At 48.6% G+C, this 16621-nt stretch overlaps 1 protein-coding gene and 1 long non-coding RNA gene across 10 annotated transcripts in view; one reads left to right on the forward strand and one right to left on the reverse strand.

Annotated features, from left to right (window-relative positions):
* Positions 1-2052: 2052 nt before the first annotated feature.
* On the reverse strand, positions 2053-9569 carry LOC142084030 (uncharacterized). Of its 5 annotated transcripts, none has more exons than XR_012674221.1 (4): positions 9253-9569; positions 8927-9093; positions 8569-8699; positions 2053-2071 (listed from the first exon to the last, which is right to left on the reverse strand). It is a non-coding gene; the product is annotated as an uncharacterized LOC142084030 (long non-coding RNA). The 5 variants fall into 5 exon arrangements; XR_012674222.1 differs by lacking the exon at positions 2053-2071 and adding an exon at positions 4142-4484; XR_012674219.1 differs by lacking the exon at positions 2053-2071 and adding an exon at positions 4493-4726.
* Positions 9570-9628: 59 nt separating this feature from the next.
* The window catches only part of SGMS1 (sphingomyelin synthase 1), a 100046-nt gene continuing 93053 nt past the window's right edge, over positions 9629-16621 (forward strand). For all 5 annotated transcript variants that reach the window (XR_012674216.1, XR_012674213.1, XR_012674215.1 and 2 more), the window contains exon 1: positions 9629-9722. The gene's annotated coding sequence lies outside the window, so the exon portion shown is untranslated. The remainder of the gene's footprint in view (positions 9723-16621) is intronic.

The raw sequence follows: 16621 nt of genomic DNA on the forward strand, positions 1-16621 counted from the left end.
TCCTGCATCAAAAATACCACGCCACACTCAGTTGGAAACATCTTTCTCCTGTTTTAGCGCTCATCTTAGAATCATAGAATCATAGAATCATACAGGTTGGAAAAGACCTCTAAGATCATCGTGTCCAACCGTCAACCCAACACACCATGCCCACTACACCATGTCCCTAAGGGCCTCATCTACACGTCTTTTAAATACCTCCAGGGATGGTGACTCCACCACTTCCCTGGGCAGCCTGTTCCAAGGCCTGACCACTCTTTCAGTAAAGAAATTTCTCCTAATGTTCAATCTAAACCTCCCTTGGCGCAACTTGAGGCCATTTCCTCTTGTCCTATCGCTGTTACTTGGGAGAAGAGACCAACCCCCACCTCACTACAACCTCCTGTCAGGTAGTTGTAGAGCGCGATGAGGTCTCCCCTCAGCCTCCTCTTCTCCAGACTAAACAACCCCAGTTCCCTCAGCCGCTCCCCATCAGACTTGTGCTCCAGGCCCTTCACCAGCTTCGTTGCCCTCCTCTGGACACGCTCCAGCACCTCCATGTCCTTCTTGTGGTGAGGGGCCCAAAACTGAACACAGGATTCGAGGTGCGGCCTCACCAGTGCCCAGTACAGGGGCACGATCACCTCCCTGCTCCTGCTGGCCACACTATTTCTGATACAGGCCAGGATGCCGTTGGCCTTCTTGGCCACCTGGGCACACTGCCGGCTCATGTTCAGCCGGCTGTCGACCAGCACCCCCAGGTCCTTTTCCTCTGGGCAGCTTTCCAGCCACTCTTCCCAAGCCTGCAGCGTTGCCTGGGGTTGTTGTGGCCGAAGTGCAGGACCCGGCACTTGGCCTTGTTGAATCTCATACAGTTGGCCTCAGCCCATCGATCCAGCCTGTAATACTATTAATACTATTATTACCTATTAATACTATTAATACCTCTTAATACTATTATTATCAGCCCTGTGTTATTACTGCTGTACATTTAAGCGGGTGTCAAAGGACGATCTCAACACTTGGTGTACAAGGCTGAGCGTGGGACAGTGGGTGCGCCGGATGAGATATTCGCTGGTGCTTATTCTCGTGCCTAATACATATCCTTATTGCACCAAGGGTGCACGTGTGGTAGTGATATCACGCCCAGTGACAGTGAAGCACCGAAATCAAATTACTGCTGAGGAGATAATTGCTCCTAGCCCATGACGGAGGCGCAACGGGAGTGTGTCATGCCACCAATGTCACTGTAAAAGCGAGTGCAGCAAAGCAAACGATCGCGAGGAGGTCTGACAGCAAAGCCGCTGTGCTGCTAGGGGCGTTTAGTACAGCCCTGTGACAGCCCCCGGCTCCAGATCTGCCCCCCAGCCAGCGGTGCAGCACTGATGTGCACAGTCCACCTAACGAGAGGCGTTTAAGCTACTCACAGCTTGTTTTAGGATGGGGCACCTGAGCTTTAGGTGACCTCTTGTGATGCCATCTCCGTGATCTCCATTTTTATCCAAAAACTCAGCGCAGCCTCTCACTTTGCTGGCTGCCAGGTTGCCTGGGTGTCTCAGCACCTTTCAGGAGCAAGCCCATGCCTTGGCCGACTCAAGGGGCTTCAGATTTAATTTTTTTCCGGCTGCCTCATTTCAAATCAAGAGCAAAAAATTTTTTCCTATGATTTATGATGTATTAAATGTTAAAAAGATGGTGGCCGTTATTAATGAAATTGAAGGCTTTCTAGCCATAAGTTACCATAAAATTGGATCTGAACTAATGTAATTTCAAGGAAATGTAATATGCTGTGATCTTAGATACCAGCAAGAGGCCAAACATGCTACGTATCCTCTTTTACGGTCTTCACAATATTGGTCCAATTTGCAGAACAAACACATTCAACCCTCAGCCCCTGTGCCATGACCCGTGAATAATACTGCTAATAGGATTGACATGTCTGACCGGCGCTCTGGAACAAGACTCCTGTTGTATTTGATGGGAGCCGCTCCACTTCCCGCGTTCTTCCCGCAAAACCTCTGCCGTCGTCTCCTCCGAAAGGCACTGGCAGCCCAAGCGAGGGAGGTCCGAGCCGCAATAATATCTGAACCACCTGTAGGATAAATGTGCTTTGCGGTTGCCTTTTCTTTCTTTAGCAGAGGCATAACCAACATTTTTTTACACTGATAAATTTTGTAGCCACTCCGAAGGGGTTAGGCTCTCTCCCACGCTTGGCAGTAGCAAGACAGTTATATGATTCTGAGTTTTATATGGTTTATATAATTTTCTGGTCCTGTTCAAATAATGTATGCTAATGGATTTCAGTTGTAAATCTTCAAGTTACCAAAATTTGCCATCAAAATGAGAACCTTAGCATAGGCTTCTGTCTTCACTTCCTTGCTTTCCCTTGCCTAAAGGCAGCATCAGATTATTGTATCTTGAGGCTGTTACAGTAAAAACTATTAGCACTGAGGCTGGAATAACGTTTGATGCTCATCCTCACCTGGAGAACCTGGTGCCCTATAGATTTCTCTGACTTTATGTATTTATTAAGTTGGTAAGAGGACCTCCGTCTGTTTTATGAGAGGATCCAGTGTTTCCCTGAAAGGTCTAGAGGGTACAGAGATTTATTCTGTTTAAATCATGGCATTAATTTCCTTGGCCTGCAGCATGACGGGAGCGGTGCTGGGAAGGGAGCTCTGGAGATCTCCAGTCCAGAGCAAGACTATTGCCCACACTCGATCAGGACAATCATAGTATCTTTATTATTATTATTAGGGTAAAGGGAGGCTTGATTTATAGACCTTATTCTAATTTGAGGAATAGAGCTCACAGGGTGACACAGGACACAAATCACTAAGCAGCTTTAGGCAGTGAGTTGAACGTTAAAATAAATGATAACTGCTAAACCTACTCAGTACGGGCTCATGCTGACGTTAGTCCTGTTATCAGAGCTGCATTCGCTAGGAACAGGAATTAGTTTTTGAAATACAGATCTTTTTCTTCCTCTAGACTGGCTTGAAAGGCAAGTGCTGCCCCTACAGGGAAAACTGAGAAAATCCGGTTTGAGAAACACGCCCTCCCTAGGTGCCAGCACCACAGGGGGACAAAATCCCCATTTGGAAACGGCAATTCCCAAAATCATGTGAGGTGAAGGATAAATACAGGATGTGACCAGAAAAAGCCTCCAGGAGCGGATCCTGGGACTGGGCAGGACGGCGAGCTGTCGCTACGTGACCGCAACATCTCTGGGCTCAGCTGAAAACCACCCAAGTGCTTGACTAGGAGCCTCCAGGTACCGGTTCCTTGCATGCTGTGGAGGTGACCTGGTCTGGAGCTCAGCGGCCCAGCGCAGGGGACAGCCCTGCACCTGTGCACAGTTTCACCCTGGACAGATTCTTCTGGGTCTCCATCCTGTTTTACAGCTTGACACAGCCCCTCTGCTGGGAGGGGCACAGCGAGAGCCCCAGAGGCACCGGCACAAGCTGCAGCACGGGAAACCCCGGCCAGCCCCAAGCACACAGCCCGTCCCCGTGCAAGAGGTGGGGGATCTCTTCGTCTTCCTTCAACGTAACCGTTATACCGCTTTGCCCCAAGAAATCTGCCTCTTCCCAGCCTCTGCCGTGCTGCAAATTCAGCCTTGAGCACTTGCAAAGCCATTCCTTCCCGTTCTCCCATGATTTTAGCACACTGCTCTGAGAATAAACCTGCTGGCAAAGTGAATACAAGGAGCACCCGCAAGGTAATCGTCTCCTCTTTTGAAAGCTGGAGCTAATCGGGGCTCCCCGCGTCACTGCAAAGACACAGCTGGGCGACTGCCCCTGTGAAATCCCACCTCGGTGCTGCTGCTTTCGCAGAGCAAGGTTTTCTTCTTCTTCTAACTCCTGCCCACAGCCTGGTTGAGGTAATTGAGTTTTAACCATTCTGTAATTAACACCGCTTAGGCTGCTATAGAGCCCTGTGCTGCCGGACCTGCCCGAGCACGCAGGCACGTTCTGCAGAGAGGAGGATGCGGCCGTGCCGGCTCGGAGCGGGTCGGCTCGGGTCCAGGCTCAGCTGGGCCCTGCTAGCGTGTGTGTGTATGGAAAAACACAATTTACCCTTTTGGCGATAAGCATAGGTTTTACGAGGAAGCAGGCAAGCAGAGACGTGCAGCACAGCAACGATTCAAATCCACTTTTACGTTTATTTGTTTACAGTTCATGTTAGGGGTCCCGGAAAAAAAAAGCTTTTTGAATGAGCAGCACGAGCATCGTGGGGAAAATCAAGGGCTGCAGCGTGTGAGGTGCAGTTTCGGTAAGAGTTTCAAAGCAAATCCTATCAGAACTCCTACCACAGCCTTGCAAGAGCACAGAGGTAACGGCCCTGTCGAGCTGCCGTCGTAACGCTGCTGTACCTGTCTCCTTTTATCGCTCGCTACCCTCCTACGCAGAGAGGGTAGCACAGTGCCCTCCATCAGCTGCGCTCCTCCTTTTCGACTCGGCGAGAGGGGCCGAAAAGCGCATGCCAGCGCCGGCGTTAAAATCCTGCTGGCGAAAAGCATGGCTAAAACAAATTGCTCCATAAACTGGCGCTGGGGACTGTTCTGGTGAGGAGTGACGCACAAGGTGGGAAAGCGTTGCGGGTTTCGACAAGCCTCGTCGGGAGCAGGTGCTCGCTCCCTGAAAGAGGAGGCAGCAGAGAGCGTCGGAGCCAAAGATGACGGAGAAAAGGGGGTGAGGGATATGAAAAGCTTGGGAGCCGCCATTTTCAGGAAACATGCCGCTGCCTGAAAAGAAAACACCTTTTTTCCCTAAGAAGAGCAGCAAACCCAGTCAGCAGCGATGGAAATAGGGAGGAGAATAGTCGTTGTGGTTGTCGTTGCTGTGGCACGGGGGTCCCCTCAGGACGCCAGAGAGAAGCCTGTCGCTGGCTGAAGGGGCCGGGAGCGGCGATATCTGCAGTGGGAGACACGGTACCGTCGCCTCCGTCCCACTCCCGGCCCCACGGCTGCTCATCATCTCCCACCTGCGTCTGCGTGGCGGCGAGTCTGAGCCGCAGCTTTTATTCCCCAGCCATTTTTAAGGGATCTCCTGCCACCCCTTTCATTATCCGATGGGAAATGCCTAGCACGGCGCCGAAGGAAATGTTGTAGGGATCCATTGAAGGGATGAAATGGTGGTGCCATGGGCCCTCCTGTTTCTGCTCCCGAAGCCCACGGACACGTCCAGTCCCCGGGACCCTGGGGAGAGCAGCGGCCCAGTCCAGCCGGGACACTCGGCTTGCACGTGGGGTGCTCTGGGCAAGTCAAAGACAGCCCTGCGCTGAGCACAGCTGGCCTCTGGAAAACCCCGCGGCTCCTCTCTCGATAACTGTCGGCTTCTTGTCTCCTTTGAATTGTCTTTTCTTCCTTCTTCTACTCTCTTTCACGCCTCTCTCATTTTTCTTTCTTCTTCTATTTAAATGGGGAAATGGTGAAGCGTTTCTCCTTTTATTTCAAATTTTGACGCATTTTCCCCCAAAGACACACGCTGTTTCAATCAGGAGCAATCAGCCATTAAAACCAGATTAATTAAAGAAATGAGTTTACGTATTTTTCTACTGATCTCAAATGAACAGGAGGAAAACTCTACAATCTTGCATTTATAATGCTGTTTGTCTGCAGCAGATCACTGGATAATATCGCTGCTGATCTGAGAAGATGACGCCATCTCACCATTAATCACTTGCTTGAATAATAAAATAGCTGAACTGGAATCTACTGCCTCCTTTGAAAATAGATATTTTGGTCTCTTTTACCATTGATACTGCAGTTAAGAGCCCTGCTCTGTAGTTTCTTAAAACCATGGCATGTGAATGCAACATGCCCTTTGCTTGACTCCATTCACGACGTATTTAATTGTTATTTTTCGCTCTGCTGCCGCTACTGTTGTCCTTAACACCACTTGTCACCATCAGGGGACAGGGACAAAGCCCCATGGGACCGCGATGCGCTGTACACATTTGGAGCAACGGCCGCTCCTGCCGTTTCTATTTCTAAGGCTTTTAAAAACATCACGGTCAGCGCAACCCCATCTAACTTCAGGGTTAGCGTAAAGTCACTGAATAAATGATGTCGTATGGTGTCAAAACGATACCAAAATGATATCACGAAGGCACTGAGTTGATGATGCCATTTGATGGTAAATGATATCATGGATAAAGCCACTAAAGAAACGATGCAGCCGATGTAAATTCTGCAACCTACATAAATGATGCCACCTGATGTGATGTCATAAATACCATCAGTGAGTAAATGACATCATATGGTATCAAGTGATGTCGTAAGTGAAGTGACTGGGTAAATGGTCACTGCTGTACTGAAAGATGTATCTACGGTCAGTGTGGTAAGATGAAGAAAGTTATTGAAATTTTATTTAAGTTAGTTTAATATTAGTTCATTAATAAAGTATTAGTGTGCTAATAGTAAATGTATTACATCTCAATAAAAATATCTCTTCAAACTGAATATCATTTATTATTAATCAATGCCTAATGATTATTAATGATCGTGATCTATTCCCATTTTACTGTCGATTCATTCACGTGTACATCGATTTTGATTAATTGATTTAATCAAAGCGCCAGCAAGAGAAACCCCGACCTGAGCAGAGCCGTGGGTCGTCCCCTCCCGCTCTCGCAAGGGCACCTCTGTCCCGCAGCGAGCCCCCCGAAATGATGTTACCTGGTGCCGGCACGCTCTCCCAGCGTCTTCCTCGCCCTCGGCGCTTGGGGACCGGCAGGAAAGGTTGTTTTCAGGAAGACAAGAGGCTCAGCAGGATTAAGCCCAGGCAGCAGCCCGGGACAGCTATTTCTAAGCCTCTGGGACGCCCTTTGTCATTCCTTCCCAACAGGGAGGTCAGGCTCCCCGGGAATCAATTTGCACAGCCTTCAGGTTCATATTATTCGCTGGAAAATGCCCATACTAGGGGAACAACCCTGGAAAGGGGGAATTTATTATTTGATTACCCTGGGGGAAGCGTCAGCGACATTAATCCTATTATAGCATTAGTAGGATGGTGTCGCAAGAAATGATAGGGAGAAAACAGCGCCCTGCCGAAAAGCAGGAACCCCTGTTAGGAACGTCCCTGTCTTGATAGCATCGCACAAGGGGAGCAAATAGAAAGATATGATGTGACGGGGATTCGCAAGTCCCCCATAGGCGCCACTGCCCCGGAGGACATGCCGGCACTCCCAAAAAGCCTTTTCGTCCCTGGCGTGGCTGGGTGGGTGCTCGGCACTTGCAGCAATGGTGAAGCCCGGCATTGCTTCCAGCAGGTCCCCTCCGCCTTTGCCATCAGCGTTCCCCTTTCCCAAGGAGAAAGGAGGCAGGGAGCGGTGAGCTGGCCCAGTTCCCTATTCCTAAACGCTTCCTGGCGCAACCACGCTCACGCCAGCCAGCCTTGCCAAGCTTTGGTAAGAATCAGATTTTAAGCCTGGTCAACTTGGGAAAAAACAGAACCGAGCAGCCGGTATTAAACCTACTCACAAATAAATCCCTCCTCAGGGATGAGAGAATTGAAGCAGTCGACGCCTGGGTTGCCTTCAGCGACAAACCCAAAAAAAGATGAAGCGACTGAATTAAAAACAAGGTCGTGGCAAGAAGAGCGAGGGGGAGGAAAGGATCTGCCTGGAAGGGGGCAGGAGGGGAAAGTCATTTGCAAGCTGCGCCGGTGATACACGTGGGGCTTGGCCTCTCTGGAAACTCCTTGTTTAAGACAGCATTTTGTTAGCTCAGAGGGTTTACAAGGCGTGTTCTTGCTCTATGGGAGAAGATCAAGGAGTTCTGGCTCAGCTCTGGAGGCCCCTGGTCCTGTCCATTCCTGGAGAAAACCTCCTCTGCCTGCATGACTGGCTCAGCACTGCCAAAAAGTTGGGTGACCCAACACGGCACCTGCATTTCTCACTCATTTCCATGACGACTTCCAGGAGATGTCAAGCAAAGAGTGGCAAAATAGTGGCCAACACAATGCTCAGACTCTGGTTTCTTATTCAGATGAAAAAGACGTATTTATATTTAGCCCTCCAGTGCTGTGTACAGACAACCAGGTAAAAAAATGGATGGCAAATTATTTGCCCGGGAGAAAAGTCAAGTGAAATCTTGTGCTGGATTTCCCAGCACCCTTCTCCTAACGCGTCCTCTTCCATCTGCGTTTCACCTCCTAACTACTAAGCGGTTTGCACAGGGCGAAAGTTGATCCTGAGGTCAAACAAAACTCGTTGCCTCTTCATCAGCACTGATGAAAAAGCGTAAAGAGCTGCAGGTCATGGCAGATCTCAAAACGTAACTTTCACACTGGCTCTAAATTTGAGTTTTATTACACAGAGAATTTTCCCTCTGAATGGCTAAACTACATTTTAAGAAACTGCAGTATTTGGCAGTTCTTTACAGAGGACCAGGACACCATTGTGTTTCACCTGTCCCAGTGCCTAAATTACTATTTATCCAAGCTTAATTTTGATTTTGCTTGCGTAATGTCTGCAATCACGCGTTGATTAGGATAAGTCATGAGGGTTTTTTTTCAGATTTCTATATGTTTACGTGCCAAGATCAGCAAAAACTGTCTCTTGCTCGATGTTACTGTGACATACCGGCACATCCAGTCCCTCCCATGTGTGTTTTCATCCTCCTACTGCCTGGGAGAGGGGTAGCTGGATGTGGTGAGGCTCTGCTATCTCCACGATCTGCTGGCTAGCAACCACCTTGGAGAGATAACAAACGCCTGAAATACAGGAAAAGTTTTAATCAGACCTTGCAGATCTTCCCACGCTGGGGAACTAGACCCGCAGGAAACCAGGCTCAGCGCACGCTCTGTGGGCACTGCAAAACGCTTTTGGCCTTTTTGGATAGGAAAAAACCCAACGTTTTTGTATTAACAAGACACAATTTGTGAAGTGCGAGGTTTGAAATAGGATCTGAGGCGTTAGTGTTCATGAAACTAAATTTTACCCTCTTTCTACATGGAGAAGATGACGTCCAGAGGTTGCTCCCAAGCTAAATTGTCCCGAGATTTTATTTTAAGTAAGATTTTATTATTAACAGCTGACTTCTCACGTCTCCAGAGCTTCTGATGTTACAACGAAGGTGAACAGAAGCCAAACAGCCAGGAACAGCCCCTGGGGAGTGAAATAAAAGCAGACGTCAGAGTTTGCTCCAACACCGCACCCTCTGGTCTCGCGGCTCTCGGGGCAGGACGCACTCGCCCCAGCCCTGGATCGCATTTTCCCTGCGGAAAGGGAATGGTTCCCCCATGCCGGCACGGAGCGCGGCCTCACCTCCTGAAGGACGAGGCAGCGTCTGGCCCAGCTCTGTCACGCCAGATTTAGTGTGAGAACTTCTCACAGCCTGCTACGCCTCATCTGCTCGGAGTACGCTATGCCGATGCCAGGTTTTAAATTTTTTTGGGCTGTACGCACTCAGAAAGCTTCGAGGTAGCTTATTTTAAGGAAAAACAGTGGTTTTCCCGGCGGCAAGGGGCCCGCCCCGGTGTCCCAGGCTTTGAGGGGCAGCGGGGGCGGTGCGGGGTCAACCCGCGTCCCCTGACAGAACTCCGGCCCCGGCCCGCCGCGCACAAGATGGCGGCGCGGGATGACACGGCGGTCACGTGACGCGCGGTGCCGCCCGCCCCGCCCGCCGCCGCCGCACGGGACACGGGGACGCCGCCGCCGCCCAGGGGATCCGCCCGCCCGCCCGCCCGGCGGCCGCGCCGACCCGACCCGACCGCCGCGGGGCTCCGCGCCGCACGGTGAGCAGCGAACCGCGCCGCCGCCGCCTGAGCGCGGGGCCGGGCGGTGGGGCCGGGCGCAGGCCCGGGGGCGGCGGCGGGACGGGGCGGCGGGTGACAGCGAGGACGGGGCCGCCGCCGCCGCCCGAGGCGGGGCCGTGTAGCGGCGGGGCCGGGCCGCAGCTCGGGGGTCCCGGCCCCTCAGCCCGGCGGCAGCCCCCGCAGCCCCGGGGGATCCGCGGGGGGTGTCCAGGCCACCTCAGCCCCGGGGAGGGCTCGGGTTCCCTCAGCCCCGGGGACTCTGGGGGCTGCGGTCCCCTCAGCCCGGGGGGCCTGAGGGAGCTCTGGTCCCCTCAGCTCGGGGGTGTCTGGTCCCCTCACGCCCGGGGAAGCGCTGGTCCCCTCAGCCCGGGGGGCTGTGGTCCCCTCAGCCCCGGGACACGGGAGGGGCTCTGTTCCCCTCAGCCCCGGTGCCTGGTCGGGTCTGTTCCCCTCAACCCCAAGGTGTCCGAGTGGGGGGTCCGGTCCGCCCTGCCCAGGGTGTCTGGGGCGCGCGTGGTCCCCTCCCCTCAGGTGGGACTGTGGGGGTGAGCTCAGTCCCCTCAGGCCAGGCCTGGGCCCCCCCTCAGCCCAGGGGTTGCCTGGTCCCCTCAGCTCGCTGGGGGACCTCAGCTTCCCGCTCCAAAAGAAGCCGGAGGTGTCCCGTTCTGACGACTTCGAGGGCCGTAGCGGCGGCGTTAGGGCTGCACCACCTCCCTGGGTCTGAGGTTTGCTGGGTAGTGGTGGCCCGAGGGTTGCAGGGACGAAGAGGCTGGAAGGCAGAACAGGGGGTGAGGAGGAGAGGCCTCGCCATGGCTGGCACCCGCCCTGGCAGGTGGGCACGCTCCCTGTTTGCTTCTGAGATTGCTTGCTGATTGACGGGCCGGATTATGTGGATTTTTTTGGGTGTATAACGCATGTGGAGGTCTACTGTGTTCCTGCTGGAGGCCCTGTTTTGATCAAGGTTTCTAATTTATTCTGTCTTGTGTGAAAACCTCATTAAAGGAGGCCTCGGTGCCTTTAGGCACCGTAAATACACGAGGCAAGGATGGAAAGAGAGAGAAGAGAGTATTATTTGTAAAAAATGGGAGCTCTGCCATATTGACCTGGTGCTGATGAAGCTTGCTGATGCAGGCAGCCTCTCTTAGCAGAGCTGGAAATGGGATGTCGATGAATGTCCTCGTGTCACTTTGGCTGGTGGCAGCACCGGTGCATCGCAGTGTGACGACAGGTTTTGTAGCGGTTCCTTCAGACTGTTCTGCCACGTCCGGTCCGCGTGGATGAAAATGATTTCTGTTGGCTTTCATGCCTGTTTGTGAACCAGCATAAAATACAGACGTGATGCCTGACAAGTCAAGTCAGTGGAAGCTGTGCTGTTGATCTTGGTGGGTTTGGGCTTGGCTACATTTATTTGTTTGCAGAGTGGATGTTGCACTGGAGTAATGTGCACTTCTGTTTTATTTCATGTAGTATTTTGGTGGGCATTGTAATTGCTTCAGCTTTGTGAAGGTGTTTAGTGTTTGGAAAGAACACAATCAACCCTGGTTGGTGGCAGACGGAAGATAAAGGCTACTTACACAATAAAGGTAATAAAACCCCTTTAAATCCAGAGAGATTGCCTTGTGTTTTCTGGGTTTGTGCATGTAGAGCAGAATTAAATTTAGCTCAGATGCCTTTAAACTGTGTTTGTGGTCTGTGCAACAAACTGTGATTCCCAAATCATTTATCGCCTTTCTTTCGTCTTTCACGTATCAACCTAGAGACAACATGTCTCCACATGTTTAATTAGCTTTTAATGAAAACTTGCGACACTTCTCAATTTAATAAATCGCAGTACGCGGATCATTTTCAGGACTTGGAGGTATTAATGAATACTGTTTGACTACTCAGAGTTAACGGTATGCGTAAAAGGCAGTGGCTTGTTAATAGCACCTTTCGTATACCTGTTCTCCATGTATATCATTGCTCCTCTTGGCGCTCGTCAAGCTTGAATAGATGCTGCTTTTAATTAAATAATTATTGAGTTCTCTTGAACTGAACATGTGGAGGAAGAACGCACGCACCATCGGTGATGGCAACTTAAAAAATTCTTCCGGTCTTCTGGTCGCTGCTGCTCTGCGTTGTTCAACGTTGGTTAATTGGTGTGCTAAATATGGGTGGCCTGGGACTTACTCAGATTTAATAGCAATTTCAGTCTGGCCGTAAGGAACGGTTGCTGCATGAAAGGCTTTTTAAGTGGGGCAACAGGACATCCTGTAAAAAATGCTCAGACAAAAATAATCCAGAACCTTCTTCTCCAGCACGTTGGGAAGGGCCTTTTTGGAGTAAAAAAATCTGTATAGCACCAGCAAAAACCAGCAAAAGACTTGCTCATGGCCATGAACACTGGTTTTGTTGAACGTGACATAAGATCCTTCTCTCACAGCGTGGTTCCCAGAGACACGTGTTGTGCAGGAAGGATATTTAAGGCTTCACAGCGAGGTAGGTCCAAACTGTTCTTTGCTGAAATAGAGCAGAGCACCTGAATGCTATTTCAGTTGTAATTCAAATGCAACACATCAAAAACAACTGTATGAGGAAAAAATGCTCTGAAGTAGAGGTGAGCTCAAAATGAGCTCAAAAACCTGAGTTTTGAGAGGATTTTTTTAGAATCTGAGGGTCACGAACTGAGCTCTCGTGTACTGTCAGTGTTTTCCGAAGGATTTTGGTGTCATTGGAGGCTTTTTGCACCCAGGCCCCAGCACGCAGTTAGGGGCAGGCAGCCCTCCAAAGGGATGTTCTGCATGACTCCTGTGCTGTGGATTGGAAACTCCAGCTTTTAATACAGCTTGAATTCCCAAAGTGTGTGGCATCATTCAAGTTAATAATTAAGTCCTCCCACCCCACCCCGCCCGCCCCAAAAAAGCTGGGGGAAATGCAGAAGACTGAAGAAAGCATGAAACCTACTGGCTTTTTGTGACATTTTCATCCGAAATATATTTCATGCTTTTGAAAATCTACTTAGCAGAGACAGTGTTTGGTGCAGGTTACTGGGGCTTGATTTTTGTTGATAAAAAGAACATCCATCCTAATAAGCTACTAAGTGTAACTGGTTTCCCTGTGCTGTGTATAGTTCATTAACTTAAGTGAATATTTAAACATCTTTAAAATGTTTGTCTGTATTGTTTCTGGTCTTACCAAACGTGTTAATGTAGTTGAGAGGAAAAAAAAATCCTTGAAATTACCACCTGAGCTTTGTTCTGATAGCTCTTTACCAAGGGCTGTTAAGGGAAAAGAAAGTCTAATTTAGGAGACTATAATGTGCCTCTTAAAGAAATGCAGCTTTTAAAGTGTAGTTATTGCTGTCGCTGGTTTTACCGTTCACTCATCCGAATCAGAGGAGCAAGAACATGTCCTGTTGATGCTTCCTTCATCAGCTTCTGTGGTGCTGCTCTGGTATCCGTATTCAAACAAAACCACTAAGAAATCTTTATTGTGAAAGCATCTTCACTAACCGTAGGTTTTGCTTGTGCTAATTTGCTTAGATTTAAACAAACAAACAAAATCTCCCTCTTCTTAACCATGACTCTAAAGCTGTTTTCTCTCTCGGACTTCCCAGCGTGGTCTGCCTTCTGTCTCCCTGATTTTGAAGCTCTTTGAGAGGTAGCTTGCTTTATTTAAAGGAGTTAAGGCGAAACATATTGCCACTTGGAAAAAAAGCTTAAAAGAATCGCTGAAGTCCAGTAGCTTTGGGTTTTTCTAATGCAGGAAGCATAGCTGTGTGAAAACCGGCAGCTTTCTTACCAAGTTGGGTGAGGCACAGGCGTGCGGTGGGGAGGCAGGGTAGCAGAATTCCTCAGAATTCCTCACTGGGCTGGCTTCTCGGGGTGCAGTGTGCATCCTTATCAGCTGGCTGGGACAGGGCTTGGAAAATTTAGCGCTCCCGTGAGCATCATTTGGTATGGGTCTGGGGAACGGTGGTGAGCGGGGCTGCGTTGCCTAAGCCTTCGTCAGAAAAAGAGGTAGGAGGAAACAGAAGTAAAAATGGCAGAAGGGTTGTAATTCCTGTCTTGAGAACTGAAACAGCCTTACATTAGGTATGTTGCCCCCAAACCACAGCAGTTTGGAAGGAGATCTTACTGAATAAAGCAGCCGCTTTTCTTCTTTGCTCTCATATTATGTGCAGCCGTAGCTGTGTGCTGTATCTGGAGAGGAGAACTTTTGCCGCCTTGGTTTAAGAAGGATTTTTAATAGCTGTCATCTCTTCCTATCCAGTGTAGCCTACACCTTTAATTTCCTTGACTAAAAAAGAGCAGCGTGTTTTGGAGTGTCTTACAATTTTCCTTGCCGGTCCATTAGTGTATTAGCTTAGCTTCGTGTGTGTTGAATGCCATTAAATATCACTTGCAAATTTAATGTTGGGAGCACTGAGATTTGTGCTAGTTGAATTTAAAGTCTTGAATTTGTTAAAATGGCAGATTCAGACAATTGAAATGCTTTAATGGGAGAGCATTTGCAAATTTGCTCTTGTAAGTGAATCTAACAGTGCCTTTGTGTAGATGCAAGGGGAGACCCTGAGCAGACAGGTCAGATTGTGATGGGGCTTTACTATCTCTCTCTTTTTTTTCTTTTTTTTTAATTACGATGTGGTGACAGCTGGCAAAATCCAGTATGTTGAAAGTCTTCATGCTTGACATCTGTTCAGGGTCATTGTTGATGCTAACTTAACCTTAAATACTTCTCTAAAAATGGTAGAGCATATAGAGCCTTTCTCTCAGTTCAAATTAAATTTCTCCTTCTCCTGCAGCCATAGTTTTAGGTACTAATGGAGAAAGGGTATCGTTTGGGCTGTTGGTCTTTAAACTCTGTTTTGCTTTCTTCAATTGTCCGTGGGTCTGACTTCTGGGTTTTTTATGCATGAAATAACACTTTTTGCACCTGAAGGTTTGTTCTTTTGGGTTTTTTTTTCGTTTTGTTTGTTTGGTTTTGTTTTTTGTAGAGGACAGTCTGCACAAAAAACTCAGGCATTTAACACTTCTTTATTTTCAACTTCAGCAAAATAACCAAGGATTAAATAGACACAGAAACAGCTCTCACCACCTACAGGACACCCTACTGTTGTGCTTTTTGCAAGGTAGGGTGTTAAAGATATTACCCTTGATTGGAAAGGAGTCATAGAGATTGTTACTAGGCTTTCCTAGCAGTATAAATCTGTGCCTGCCTAGATAGCACAATGCTTTTAAGTAGTTTGTCTTGAAACACTTCCATAAAATCTTTTGATACCATGCTTTGACCTTGTGCCACTGAGCTGGCATTTCGTATGGGCTTCTGGCATGAGCTCTCCTGCCAGTTTCAAGTAAAAATTTACCAGGCATTGAAAAGTTTGACTCTGCAGTCGAGCACTGTGCCAAGCTATAAAAGCCCAATTTGTACACAGAATGGATTTTTGCTTGCTAGGAAGGCTTGGGTAGTGCTTCAATAACTGCATAGGAATGGCTTTGAATCTACATACTAATGAAACCGCTACATCTAAATCGAGCTGTAGTTTCTCTTCCGCTCTGAAGGTCTGTACTTTGTCTTCCTTGCACCCCTGCTCTTCTGCATAGAGTTTTATGTAGTCGGATTATATTGCTCTGGAAAACTTCGTCAGGGAAGTTAATTTAAAACTATTTGAAAGGTTTAAAAATTACTCCTGCTGTTATGATGATGAAAAAGACCTTGAAAGTGCCTCGAGGGCGATTGCTGCAAAAATACCTGCTTGGCTGTGTGAATGGCATACAGTTGCCAGAGCGCGCTCACCATTCACTGATGAAGTAACGCCAAGGCCAGTGGTCACCTTCAGCGCGAGCGCTGTTAGCCAGCTTGGCTAGTGATCGTGCATCAGGGCTCAAGGTCTGCTTGCTTTAAATGGGAGTGAAAATCCAGCGCCGCAGGTGAGTCAAGCAGTGGGGAGCTTGGGGTGAGCTTTGCTGCTTACAGAGGGTGCATGAAGAATATAAAGTGCTAACTCTTTGTGGATTTTGAGAGTTTAGGGAATGCATTTTTAGTCTAATAGTTAAGTGAACAAAACTTAGAGGAAGGAAGAAGAACATACATGTTCTTCTCAAAATGCTGAAGTTGGGCGTTTGGGGGGCAGGGTGCTGAGCAGAGGCAGTGTGGGGGTAGGTGGTGTTCAAAGCAAGAACAGACAGAAAAGGGTGAATGCAAGCTTGTGAAGGTCCCTAATAAATGACTTTACAGAAAATGTTGTTCCGTTTCCACCAGTACTTTTGGGATGCCAGGATATGTGTTTAATGGAAACAGGATTTTATGGAGACTCGCTGTGCTGGGAGAAGCTCGCGTTTGCCAAAAGCAATACTTAGTAATGGGCTAGGGTTTCTTATCTACTCTTCATGAAACAGTGCAAAAGCCTTATTTTGCAGTAATGAGCAATTATCCACAAATTAACAAAATGACTTGTCAGATATTGCCTTTGTTTTCGTGCGTGTGCAATTTCCTATTTCAGTTTTTCTCCCTTTCGAAATGTAAATAGATGGTTTATCAAAAGACATTTTAAAAACAAAAACAGGGCCCAAAGCATGTTTATCAGAAGTGGATTATTTGCATTCTGACACTTTGTTCAGAATTTCTTTGGGAATGCTTGCAAGAAAACGAGTATCTATGATGAGAAGACGCAGACCCATATAGCCGCATGCCTTGTCTCCAAGCATTTATAACGTTTCTGAGAGGGAATGCCAGAGTTCAACTGGGTGTTCAATAAGTGGCTATGAGAATATTTGTAGAGATGACAATCACAGACAAATTTATGTTAGCTCCTGCTCAGAGCGAGACTAACCTCAAAGGTACGTCAGGTTTTTCAGGGTCCAGTTGGGTTTTGAAAATCTCCAAGGAAGGAGATCTGT

The sequence above is a fragment of the Calonectris borealis genome, chromosome 7 (assembly GCF_964195595.1).
Source record: "Calonectris borealis chromosome 7, bCalBor7.hap1.2, whole genome shotgun sequence".
Classification (NCBI taxonomy): Eukaryota; Metazoa; Chordata; class Aves; order Procellariiformes; family Procellariidae; genus Calonectris; species Calonectris borealis.